This window comes from Carica papaya, chromosome 9, assembly GCF_054855325.1.
Source record: "Carica papaya isolate Zhongbai chromosome 9, ASM5485532v1, whole genome shotgun sequence".
Lineage (NCBI taxonomy): Eukaryota > Viridiplantae > Streptophyta > Magnoliopsida > Brassicales > Caricaceae > Carica > Carica papaya.
Genome location: NC_142317.1, coordinates 23,589,103 through 23,602,507, shown reverse-complemented (window position 1 = coordinate 23,602,507; position 13,405 = coordinate 23,589,103). Strand labels below are relative to the sequence as shown.

Genomic DNA, 13,405 nt, shown 5'->3' with positions numbered 1-13,405 from the left:
GAAAAAGCTAGAATTAGCCACATTCATGTTCAAGGGAGCTACAGAATGCTAGTGGCGCCTGAAGTAGAGTTCCTTGAGGACACCGATCCTTTGGGAACCATTTGTAGTAGTATTTTATGAGAAACATTTTCCTGACTTTGTTCGAGAACAGAAGTAAATGGAGTTCTTAGAGTTAAAGTAAGGGAACATAAGAGTGGTAGAATATGCAAAAAAGTTCATAAAACTATCTTACTTCGCGCCAACTTAGTTGCATATGGAAGCCTAAGAGCCAAAAAGTTTCAGAGAGGCCTATGTAAGAAGATCTGAGATAAAATCTTAGTTCTGAAGACTAATTTCTACCGAGAAACACTAAAATGGGCCCAAATTATAGAAGAGGCTACAAGTCCATTCCCACAACAGATCCAACAGATTCAACCATCATGCCAAATAATAAGAGGAAGGCCCAGGAGCCACAATAACTTGATAAGAGGAAGAAGACAACTCTCATAGTTTTAGCACAAGATCTAGAGCAGATATGCCCCCATTGTAGAAAGAACCATGGTAGTAAACCCTACTACAAGTTGATAAATTAATGTTTTAATATGCTAGTACTCAACATCATACCAAAGAGTGTCCTATCAACAAAGAGCAGACCAGGCCAAAAACTCAAGGAAGAGTATATGTTATTATAAAGAGAGATGTTGAAACCTTACAGTATGTGATCCAAGGTATATTCATTATCTCTAGCACCTTGGCTAAAGTTTTAATAAACCCAGGATCTACACACTTTTTTGTATCATTTGAGTTCATTCAGCATCTAAACATTGAAAAGGCACTCTTAGATTATGTATTAGTAGTCTCTACCCCAGCCAATAAGGACTTAACCATTATACAGTCTGTCAGTATGTATTGTGGAAATTTTTAACAAAGAGTTACTAATAGATCTCATACTCCTATATTTGCATGATTTTGACGTCATATTAGGAATAAATTAGTTGGCGGCATACTTGCTAAGATAGATCATTATGATAAGACGGTAACTTTTAATGTTCACAATGACAAGGCCTTCAAATTCAAAGGGATTAGGGAGCCCCAACATCCATGTCTCATATCTTGCATTCAAGCTCAATGATTACTTGAGAAGAGATGTTTAGAGTGTTTGGCTTATGTAGTAGATAATATAAGTAAAGAAGTCAATTTACAACAGATACCCGTTGTGAAGGAAGTTTTCAATGCTTTCCTAGAAGATCTTATAGGTCTACCCTCATATCAGGAGATCGAGTTCTTTGTTAACTTAATTTATGGTACAAGCCCTATCAATAAGGCTCCATATCGAATGACAAAAGCTAAACTAGATGACTCACAAAACAACTGCAAGAATTATTGGATAAGGGTTTCATCACATCAAGTGTATCACCATAAAGAGCCCTAGTACTATTTATAAAGAAGAAGGATAGAAGCATATGGCTTTGTATCGACTATAGGCAACTAAACCAACTTACCATACATAATAAGTATCCGTTACCTCCTATAGATGATCTGTTTGACCAACTTCAAAGAGTCCAAGTATATTCAAAGATTGATCTACGTTCTTAATACCGTCAATTAAAAATTAAGAAAAAGGATATTCCCAAGACTGCCTTCAGGACTGGTATGGCCATTATGAATTCTTAGTCATGCCTTTTAGTCTAAAAAATGTTCCCGCAGTATTTATGGATTTGATGAACAAAGTCTTGCAGCCATTCTTGGTTAAGTTTGTCATCATCTTCATTGATAACAAACTAATTTATTCATGGAGTGAGGCTAAACATATGAAGCATCTAACAATAGTGCTTGGGATACTTAGGAAAAAGAAGTTGTATTCCAAGTTTAAGAAGTGTGAGTTCTAGTTAAAGGAATTTACCTTCCTTGGAGATATAGTTTCAAAGGATTGGATATCAGTAGATCCAACTAAAGTAGAAGTAGTAGTAAACTAGAAAAGGCTTATAATGGTAACTGAAGTTTGAAGTTTTCTTGGTCTAGTTGGATATTACAGGAAGTTTATTGAAAGTTTTTCAAAGATTGTTACTCCATTAACTCAGCTCACTAGAAAGGACATAAAGTTTGATTAGAATGATAAGTGTGAATAAAGTTTTTAGGAACTGAAAAAGCAATTGACAACAGCCCTAATATTGACTATTCGTACGGTACTGGTAGATTCTCTATCTACATTGATGTTTTAAAGCAAGCATTGGGATATGTGCTAATGCAACATGAAAAAGTGATAGTTTATGATTTTAGACAATTAAAAAATCCTGAACAGAACTATCTTACCTATGACTTAGAACTAGTTGATCATAGTTTTTACTTAAAGATCTGGTGCCATGATCTATATGATGAAAGTTTCAATATTCACATAGACCATAAGAGCGTGAAGTACTTATTCTCGCGTAAAAACTTAATATGTGCAAAAGGAGATAGATGGATTTACTTAAGGATTATGATTGCAAGATCTTATACCATCCAAAAAAAGGTAATATGGTTGCAGATGCACTTAGTAGGAAAAGTACTTGCATTCTTGCCTATATGATGGCCTTAGAGTAGAGACTTGTAGAGGAGTTCCAAAAGTTGAACTTAAAGGTCTGACATAAGAGATTAGGAGGATACCTAGCCAATATAAAAGTATAATCCATTTTGACACGGGAGGGTATGGGGAGGATTGAATCTACTCCTGAAAACTCACTCAACATATGCAATATCGAAACAATAACCACCTAGAATATAACCCCTCCCTTTAATTGAATCCACAATCCTAAAGGAAAAGCAAAAAAAAGGCTAAAAAAATAAAAAAAGGAAAGAAAAAATGCCATAGACTTACTGATAAGTTGATCCCCGCTGCTTAGTTCAACAAGACTTCTAAAGACTCCTACTTCCCGAAGAACTTGAAGAAGCTAATTTTACCAAAAATGCTAAAAGAAAGAAAGCCAAAGCTCTCAATAATTTACTCAAATTTATTCTTAAAGGTGTGCTTTACATCCTAGTGGCAAATGTCTATTTATAGCCTTTCTTGGGTAATCTAGATGAATACAAAAATCTTGAGATAAATAATAAAATATTAACATAGATAAAATTCTATCTTAATCTAGGATAATTACAAAATAAAATAAATATTCTATTCTAAATAAATTAACTAAATAATTCTAAGGGATAGACTTATAATAAAATAATATTAAATTTAATTTCATATTTATCCCATGTGAAATTCATTAAAAAAAATCTGGAAATTAATTTTAACACATGAGTTTTAAAAAGCGGGTTGCAAGCCATTTTAAAAATATTTTAAATAAAATAAATAATTTAAAATAAAAGGGAAAAGGGGGCCAGTAGGTTAGGCTACCCAGACTGGGTCGATCGGTCGGTTCATGCAGGTGGCGCGAGAGGAAGCCCACAAGAATTGCGGGCTAATGGCTTCGGCTGTCTTGTCGGGCCGTCCATGGGCCTATTAGTACGGGATGTGCAAGTTCGCCCCATGGACCTACGCGCGCACGATTGGCTCTACGCAGGCCTAGTGGGCCGCGTGCATGTGCACTTACGGGTGCTTGTACGTGCGGTCCATGTGCATTCAGTAATCATGCGGGTCGGGTCGCATGTCCGGCGCATGTGTGGGCTTCTTCACCTACTTGCGGGCTTCTAGATCTCTACTTCGAGAAGGTTGTCTTCTCTGATTTTCTTGGGGTGTATAAGATCGCTCTAACTACCTCACCATGGAACCGAGGTATATTGGTGGGAGTGTGGGCCAAGTATCCTATACGTGCATTGCAACAGATGTGTACAACAGATGTGTACGCCATGGGTACCCAAACCCATACTACATTTGGGCTTTCGTCTTGGGTTGGGCTTTTTGGGCCAAGTCATTCCTTAGCAGTAAGGCCTGTTACCCTTTGAGTTTCTGTCGCCTTCTGGTGTCATTTCCTCTTAGACTAGAAATTGTGTCTGATGGACTTAGCCTCGCTATTTGATACTTGGTCGGGAACATAGTAGGTTAGAGCATCGCCACCTCGCAATTGCTTTCTCTCATTTCTCTGAAGTTCAGCTACACTTGCCCTATTCTTGCACCCCTCTAGTTTAGGTGTGTTGTCAGCGGGTATCGTGTCATCTCCTTTTTTTGAGAGGATTCATCCTCGAATCTGCAGAGATAATAAATTTTTCATCTAAGGTTAATGAGGACAGAGGATTTACCAGACATCCAACTGGGTGCTCGGGCTGTTCTTGAATGAAGAAGCAATTTTGGTCTAGATCCAGATTGGGGTCCTGCTTTGCCTGTCACTTAGTGAACTCCTTGTATGATTTTTTAATTTTTAGCTGATCCTCATAAATGTCCTTCCTTGGTAAAGGAGTTATGACATGGGTATGGTTACCCATTCGAATAGAGTACTAATTCTTTTCACTAACATGACTAACATCGCGGTCATATTGCCACGGCCTCCCTAGCATTAGGTCTCCTGCTTGCATGAGAACTACATTGCACAATATTTCATCCTTATAGTCACCAATGGCGAATGGGACACATACCTACTGGGTGATATGGATCTCTCTATTATCATCCAACTAGTGCAACTTATAGGGAGTAGGGTGCCATCTACACATTAACCCTGCCCGATCCACCAGCAAAGTTGTAACGGCCCCGGAAATATTAAAATGAAATGAGTATTTAAATATATCAAATGCGGAAGCGAGATCAAAATTTCAGTTAACATCCCTTACACGAAAAACCAGAAACGTACTTAAAATATAAAAGATTAAACTAACTAAGAGAGAAACTCGAAAATAAAACTATGAGTATGACTACAGAGTCTCTAGGTATCCCCTTCGTCGTCCTCCTGCGGAACGGGCTCGGGAACCATGTCTTCCTGATCTGAGATGGTTAAATAAGGAGTGAGCTACACTAGCCCAGTAAGAACATCACGATATCTCACCGTCACGGAGGTAAAGGTGGGTAGAAAAACACAAAAAGACCAATGGAGCATAATTTACAATAAACTCGTTTATTAACATGAAAACCTTTACCATCCACTTACCTTGGTGGAATTTATGAAAACAATATGAGAAAAACAATAACATCATCATAATCATTGAATAATCTAAGCTGTAAAACATAACACTTATCACGCCTCTTGTAATTCAATCATTGTACAACATATCTTTTTCTCATTTACCAGCCTACTAGTATCCGTGGGGGTCCATAGGGGTTCCGCTACCCGTTAACCTTTAACATTCATAATCAGTTTCCAGGACCGTCCCCATACCCCGTCCGGTATGGGCGCCAAAACCATAAACCTCAATACCCCGTCCGGTATGAGGGTGAAACGGGCCGTCCCCATACCCCGTCCGGTATGGGCGCCAAAACCATAAACCTCAATACCCCGTCCGGTATGAGGGTGAAACGGGCCGTCCCCATACCCCGTCCGGTATGGGCGCCAAAACCATAAGATCTCCATACCCCGTCCGGCATGTGAGACCACAATCCCGGTAGGGTTCCCTACGGACCCGGTCCGTCCACCATCTCCCAGGATATCTAGTCAGGCTGACCCCATCATACAATTATCAGTCTATACAATGTTTCATTTCCCTTTTTCCTCAATAAGCATCATCAGTTCACATTTAAACAAGCAAATCGTAATTCATGCCGAACAGACAACATACAGTATCAGTTCTTCAGTCATTCAACCCATAATTAATAAAACAGTAATATATGCATTCGAAACTATAAAATGAACACATCAAACCCCATAATGCATTTAAAGCTGTAAAACAGGCCAAATAACAGTAAATCATCAATCACACTAGACTCGGGCTCCATTAGCAACCTTAAGCAATTTCACACATGCGTTAATTCAAGAAATACCGTTTTATCATTTTGAACTTTAATACCGTGATAGGAAATAGGGTGAGGGGTCCTTACTTGTTTTCGAGATCCGAATACGATTCACAGTGCGCCTGCAGGCCGTCCCTAATTTTCCCTGAATTTTTCCCGGGGAACTGAAACACACTAACAGTACCTGCACGTGTTCCAAAAAAAATCCAAATTAGGCCCAGGGCCCCTTTCGGACCAAATCGCAACTCCGGCACGGCGGCTCCGCCGTGCTCCGGCGACGGCGCCGCCGCTGGCGGCGGCGAGTCGCCTCGGGTTGACTGTTTTCGGCCGTTTTTGGCCGAATTCGGCCACACTCGCATTGGTCCTTGTCAGAAAACAACCCTAGGGCCCTCGGGGGGCCAAAAAATCACGGAAAAACGGAGCTTACCGGCGGCGGCGCTCTCGGGTGCAGCGGCTCTCCGGCGAGGTTCGTGTTTTGGTGATTCGGCTCCGGTCAACCTGTAGAGAAAAGAATGGTGATCACGGTGATATAAAAATTGCATCGAACGGAGGCCGGGAAGGGCCTCGTCGGAGGCAAAAACCGAGAGGGGGCGCGGCGGCGCCGCTGGGCTTCGGCCGCGTATTCCGGCCGTTTGGCCAGGATTTCGGCCTCGATTTGGCCATAGGAGGAATCAGCGGGGAAAAACGAGTCGGGGGTATGAAATTTACCTCAATCGGCGGTCGGAAATTTCCCCGGTGCGGCGGCGAGTGGCGGCGGGTGGCGGCGGTCGGCCTCTGGTTCGTCTTCTCCGGCGAGCGGCTGGCGGCTAGGGTTTTTGGTCTGGTGTGGAGGTTCTATTTATAACCCCTTGCCTTTTGATCACAGCCGTTCATTTCGTTTTAATCTGGGCCGTTCGTTTTTGATTGAATCTGGGCCGTCCGTGCGTTTGAATCTGGGCCGTCCGATCGCGTGATTGATCTGGGCCGTCGGATCGCACCCACGCGGATCGCCAACGTGGCTCCTTTCGGAGTGACGCGATCTTGCCACGTGGCAGGCCCTGGTTGGCCGGGACTGCTGACGTGGCTGCTGACGCGGCTGCTGACGTGGCTGCTGACGTGGCCCCCCCTCTTTTTTTTTTTTTTTTTTTTTTTTTTTTTTTCCTCCTCCTTTCCGGGTGCTACAACTCTCCCCCCCATAAAGAAATTTGGTCCCCAAATTTGCCTCATTACTCTTGATCAAACAGATGAGGATATTGGGCCCTAAATTCTGATTCCAGCTCCCAAGTCGCCTCCCTAGGCGTGTGGTTCTGCCACAAGACTTTTACAAATGATATTTCCCGGTTACGGAGTATTCTGCTTTCTCGGTCCGTGATACTGACCGGTACTTCTTCATAAGACAAGTCCTCTCGGAGTGAAAGCGGTTCATGGGCCACGACATGAGAAGGGTCCGGATTGTACTTGCGCAGCATAGATACATGAAACACATTGTGAACCCGGGAGAGCTCAGGGGGCAGTGCAAGTCTGTAGGCAGTGGTACCAATCTTGTCTAAGATTTCAAAGGGTCCAATGTATCTGGGGTTTAATTTTCCCCTTCTGCCGAACCTACTAATTCCCTTGAAGGGGGTGACTTTAAGAAACACCCGGTCACCTTTCTCAAAGGCCAGGTCTCTCCTCCGGGTATCAGCATAGCTCTTTTGCCTACTCTGAGCCGTCTGGATGTTCTTCTTGATCTTAACTATCTTGGACGTGGTTTCTTCCACCAAATTCGGGCCAAACAATCTTCTATCGCCCACTTACTCCCAACAAATCGGTGACCTGCACGGACGACCGTATAGCGCCTCGTATGGGGCCATGCCGATGCTTGCTTGGTAACTGTTGTTGTAGGCAAACTCTATCAGGGGTAGATGGTCGTCCCAATGGCCTCCGGAGTCAAGGACACAAGCTCGGAGCATATCCTCCAGCGTACGGATTGTCCTCTCTGATTGTCCATCGGTTTGGGGGTGGAAGGCAGTACTAAGGGACAGCTTTGTTCCCATAGCTTGCTGGAAACTATTCCAGAACCGAGAAGTGAATCTGGGATCCCTGTCGGACACCACTGTTACTGGGACCCCATGCAGTCTGACTATTTCCCGGACATACATTCTTGCCAACTTGTCCAACGAATCAGTCATTCTGATGGCCAGGAAGTGGGAAGACTTAGTGAGTCGATCAACAATTACCCATATGGCATCGTGTCCTGATCGTGCCTTGGGTAGTCCCGATACGAAGTCCATGGTGATGTGTTCCCACTTCCATTCTGGAATCGGTAAAGGCTGAAGCAACCCCCCTGGGCGTTGATGTTCTGCCTTGACCTGCTGACATACCAAACACTTAGATACAAAGTCGGCTATATCTCTCTTCATCCCATTCCACCAGAATCGGGGTCGCATAGTTTGGTACATTTTTGTACTTCCTGGATGCATGGCGAACCTTGAACTATGGGACTCTGTCATGATGTCTCTTTTTAATTCATTGTCGTCTGGGACACACATTCTGTCCTTGAAACGAATCAATCCGTCGGCAGAGATCTGAAATTCTGAGTTCACTCCTTGTTCTGCATCCTTCTTGCGGTTTACTAGGGCGGGGTCGACTGACTGGGCTTCCTTTATTCTTTGGATTAACTCGGGTTGGACTGCTAGGTGGCTCAAACATGTGGCCCTCTTCAGATCTTGCAGTCGAACCTGCTGCGTAGCCCCAATGGACCTGCATTCCGAAACCATCAGATGGGCTAGGGTGCCTGCACTCTTCCTACTGAGGGCATCGGCTACTACGTTGCCCTTACCTGGATGGTATAGGATGTCACAATCATAGTCCTTGAGGAGTTCCATCCACCTTCTCTGACGCATGTTGAGATCCTTCTGAGTGAAGATGTGCTTCAAACTCTTATGATCGGTGTAGATCTGAAAGGTCTCTCCATACAAATAATGGCGCCAGATTTTCAAGGCGTGTATGATTGCGGCAAGCTCCAAGTCATGGGTAGGATAGTTCTTCTCATGATTCTTTAGCTGTCTAGACCCATATGCTATAACCTTTCCATGCTGCATCAGGACACAACCCAGGCCCAGATAGGAGGCATCACTATAAACTGTATACCCTCCTGATCCGCTCGGTAGAGCCAGCACGGGTGCAGTAGTCAGTCGCTTCTTCAATTCTGAAAAACTCCTTTCGCAGTTCTCATTCCAATCAAACTTTGCATTCTTCTTTGTGAGTCGGGTTAGGGGGGCCGCTAGACTGGAGAACCCTTCGACAAACCGGTGGTAATAACCCGCCATCCCTAGGAAACTGCGAATTTCCTTAACTGTTGTCAGCCTTTTCCAACCAAGTACCGCTTCAACCTTTTCGGGGTTCACCGACACCCCTTCCTTCGATATAACATGTCCTAGGAAGGCGGTTTGCTCGAGCCAAAATCCACACTTGCTCAACTTTGCATACAACTTCTTTTCCCTGAGTACCTGGAGGACTTGGGCAAGATGATGAGCATGTTCTTCTCTACTTTTTGAGTAGACTAAGATATCATCGATGAACACGATGACAAATTTATCCAGAAACTCTCTGAAGATTCTGTTCATTAGATCCATAAAGATGGCCGGGGCGTTGGTTAGCCCAAACGGCATAACCAGGAACTCATAGTGTCCGTACCTGGTTCGGAATGCCGTCTTGGGGATGTCTTCTGCTCTCACTTTTACCTGATGGTAACCTGATCGTAGATCTATTTTAGAAAAGACCTGTGCACCCTGCAACTGATCGAAAAGGTCATCAATCCGGGGGAGAGGATACTTGTTTTTAATTGTTACCTTGTTTATCCTTCTATAATCAATACACAGCCTCAACGTTCCATCTCCTTTCCTTGCAAAAGTAACCCCGGCACCCCATGGGGAAATGCTGTGTCTAATGAAGCCACTGTTTTGTAGCTCAGTGATTTGTTTCCTTAGCTCTTCCATTTCGATGCGGCTCATTCGGTAAGGAGCTACCGAGATGGGTTGGGTTCCTGGCTGTAAGTCTATGGTGAACTCGACCTCTCTGTCCCCTGGTAGACCGGGCAGTTCATCCGGAAATACGTCTGGAAAGTCTCGGACTACTGGAATCTCTTGGATACAAACTTCCTTCTTGGGTTTACCTAGTTAGGGAAAATACAATATCAACGCACTGGAAATTAAGAAGAAAAGAATTTGTCATTAGGGAGAATCAGTACCGAATAATTTTATTAACTTGTAAATGGCTCCTCGTTGGGAGGATTAAATACAATCTTTTTATTAAAGCAGTCTATGGTGGCGTGATACGCCGCCAGCCAATCCATTCCTAGGATTACATCAAAATCCCCTGTGTCTAACCCTATCAAGTCTACCCTCAATTTCCTATCTGCTATCTCCACGGCACATGCCCTGTAGACAACCTCTCCTAGTAATGTCTCCCCCCCAGCGGTAGATACAAACAATAATGAATCTAGTCTATCAGGTGATACACAAATTTTGGAAGCAAGAACATGTGAAATAAAAGAATGTGATGCACCAGTATCAAACAAAATATGAGCAATGTGGCCAGAGATAGTATACATACCATGTACCACGTCCGGGTCTGCATCGGCATCCTTCTGGGTAAGGTTGTAAACTCTGCCCTGGATTGGAGGCCTCCCTTGATTCTGGTTCCTAGGGCACTCCCTCGCATAGTGCTGGGCACTGCCGCATATGCGACATGTGTTGTTGAGGCGGTAGCAGGGTCGGTCCCCATGATCCCTGCCGCAGTACTGGCAGATCTTCCCACGAGCTGCCCCCATAGCCTGAGGAGGGCCCTGAACGGCAGGCCTGGGTCTCTTACTGGGTTGGACAGGCATGGTAGGCGCTGGCCTGTGGAGCGGGGCTGAAGGTCGGGAACTTCCCGTTAGCTGAGGGCGGGTGTCGAAGCTCCTTTCTATGATCTGCGCCTTTGCCAGGACTGCCGAATATGTCTCGAGCTCCATCACCAACAAGTGCTGTCTGATCTCCGGGCGGAGACCCCACTGGAATTTCCTGGCCTTTCGGCCCTCATCCAACAATGTCTCCGGGGCATGTCGACCCAGCTCCAGGAACTTGCGGGCATACTCCGACACTGTCATATTACCCTGGACCAACTGAGCAAATTCAATTTCCTTTAAATGTTGGATGTGCTTAGGGAGATACTCCGCATGGAAAGCCGCTAGGAACTGCTCCCAAGTAACTGGTACAGGCAAGGTGGCCCGCTTGAGCTCCCACCAGCGTACTGCTTCCCCTACCAGCATGTAGGAGGCAATGGCAGCCCTCTGCTCAGGAATTACTCCCAAGGTCTCAAATGCTCTCTCAGTCTCCGCCAGCCAGTATTGGGCCTCTTCGAAAGAGGATCCCCCTGAAAAAGTAGAAGGGTTCAGTCTCCTGTACCTCTCTATGAAGCCGGGGTCGATCAAGGAGGGAGCGAGGTCCCGAGGTAAAGGAACTGGGGCCGGCTGAGGGTGAACTGGGGGACCCTGTGGTGGCGCCTGCTGATGGGGTGGGGGCACTGGAATATGCTGTGGCGGTACCTGTTGGTACTGTGGCTGTGGTACCGGGTCGTACCGCGGCTGTGGTGCCGGGTGGTACTGTGGAGGAACAGGCTCCTGCCGGGGTGGCTCGGGATCAGCCTGCTGTAACGGGGGCTCAACCTGCGCTAGCGGAGGAGGTCCGGGTAACTCCCTTCTCTCCTCTTGCCTTCGCTGGGCAGCTACGAGAGCTTCCACCATCTCATATAATCTGTCCAAATCCTCCCGAAGTGAATTATCTTGGGCCGCTCGGTTTAGTGGGGGCCTTCCTCTCCTCATTTCTGTGTACCTGCATTTACAAGGAATGGTTGAGTAACGACCCATCGGTGAGTATTTTTTTTTTTTAAAGGACTATAGTGTAAGGGATGGGTCCGAGGAAATGCGGCTCTGATACCAACTGTAACGGCCCCGGAAATATTAAAATGAAATGAGTATTTAAATATATCAAATGCGGAAGCGAGATCAAAATTTCAGTTAACATCCCTTACACGAAAAACCAGAAACGTACTTAAAATATAAAAGATTAAACTAACTAAGAGAGAAACTCGAAAATAAAACTATGAGTATGACTACAGAGTCTCTAGGTATCCCCTTCGTCGTCCTCCTGCGGAACGGGCTCGGGAACCATGTCTTCCTGATCTGAGATGGTTAAATAAGGAGTGAGCTACACTAGCCCAGTAAGAACATCACGATATCTCACCGTCACGGAGGTAAAGGTGGGTAGAAAAACACAAAAAGACCAATGGAGCATAATTTACAATAAACTCGTTTATTAACATGAAAACCTTTACCATCCACTTACCTTGGTGGAATTTATGAAAACAATATGAGAAAAACAATAACATCATCATAATCATTGAATAATCTAAGCTGTAAAACATAACACTTATCACGCCTCTTGTAATTCAATCATTGTACAACATATCTTTTTCTCATTTACCAGCCTACTAGTATCCGTGGGGGTCCATAGGGGTTCCGCTACCCGTTAACCTTTAACATTCATAATCAGTTTCCAGGACCGTCCCCATACCCCGTCCGGTATGGGCGCCAAAACCATAAACCTCAATACCCCGTCCGGTATGAGGGTGAAACGGGCCGTCCCCATACCCCGTCCGGTATGGGCGCCAAAACCATAAACCTCAATACCCCGTCCGGTATGAGGGTGAAACGGGCCGTCCCCATACCCCGTCCGGTATGGGCGCCAAAACCATAAGATCTCCATACCCCGTCCGGCATGTGAGACCACAATCCCGGTAGGGTTCCCTACGGACCCGGTCCGTCCACCATCTCCCAGGATATCTAGTCAGGCTGACCCCATCATACAATTATCAGTCTATACAATGTTTCATTTCCCTTTTTCCTCAATAAGCATCATCAGTTCACATTTAAACAAGCAAATCGTAATTCATGCCGAACAGACAACATACAGTATCAGTTCTTCAGTCATTCAACCCATAATTAATAAAACAGTAATATATGCATTCGAAACTATAAAATGAACACATCAAACCCCATAATGCATTTAAAGCTGTAAAACAGGCCAAATAACAGTAAATCATCAATCACACTAGACTCGGGCTCCATTAGCAACCTTAAGCAATTTCACACATGCGTTAATTCAAGAAATACCGTTTTATCATTTTGAACTTTAATACCGTGATAGGAAATAGGGTGAGGGGTCCTTACTTGTTTTCGAGATCCGAATACGATTCACAGTGCGCCTGCAGGCCGTCCCTAATTTTCCCTGAATTTTTCCCGGGGAACTGAAACACACTAACAGTACCTGCACGTGTTCCAAAAAAAATCCAAATTAGGCCCAGGGCCCCTTTCGGACCAAATCGCAACTCCGGCACGGCGGCTCCGCCGTGCTCCGGCGACGGCGCCGCCGCTGGCGGCGGCGAGTCGCCTCGGGTTGACTGTTTTCGGCCGTTTTTGGCCGAATTCGGCCACACTCGCATTGGTCCTTGTCAGAAAACAACCCTAGGGCCCTCGGGGGGCCAAAAAATCACGGAAAAACGGAGCTTACC

The 13,405-nt window shown here is 44.8% G+C and overlaps 1 long non-coding RNA gene across 2 annotated transcripts; it reads right to left on the bottom strand.

The window, feature by feature from the left end:
• Positions 1 to 4,649: 4,649 nt before the first annotated feature.
• LOC148240204 (uncharacterized) lies at positions 4,650 to 6,933 on the bottom strand. Of its 2 annotated transcripts, XR_015816260.1 has the most exons (4): positions 6,542 to 6,933; positions 6,261 to 6,331; positions 5,921 to 6,017; positions 4,650 to 4,873 (listed from the first exon to the last, which is right to left on the bottom strand). It is a non-coding gene; the product is annotated as an uncharacterized LOC148240204 (long non-coding RNA). The 2 variants fall into 2 exon arrangements; XR_015816261.1 differs by lacking the exon at positions 4,650 to 4,873 and having other exon boundaries at positions 5,589 to 6,017.
• Positions 6,934 to 13,405: the final 6,472 nt, after the last annotated feature.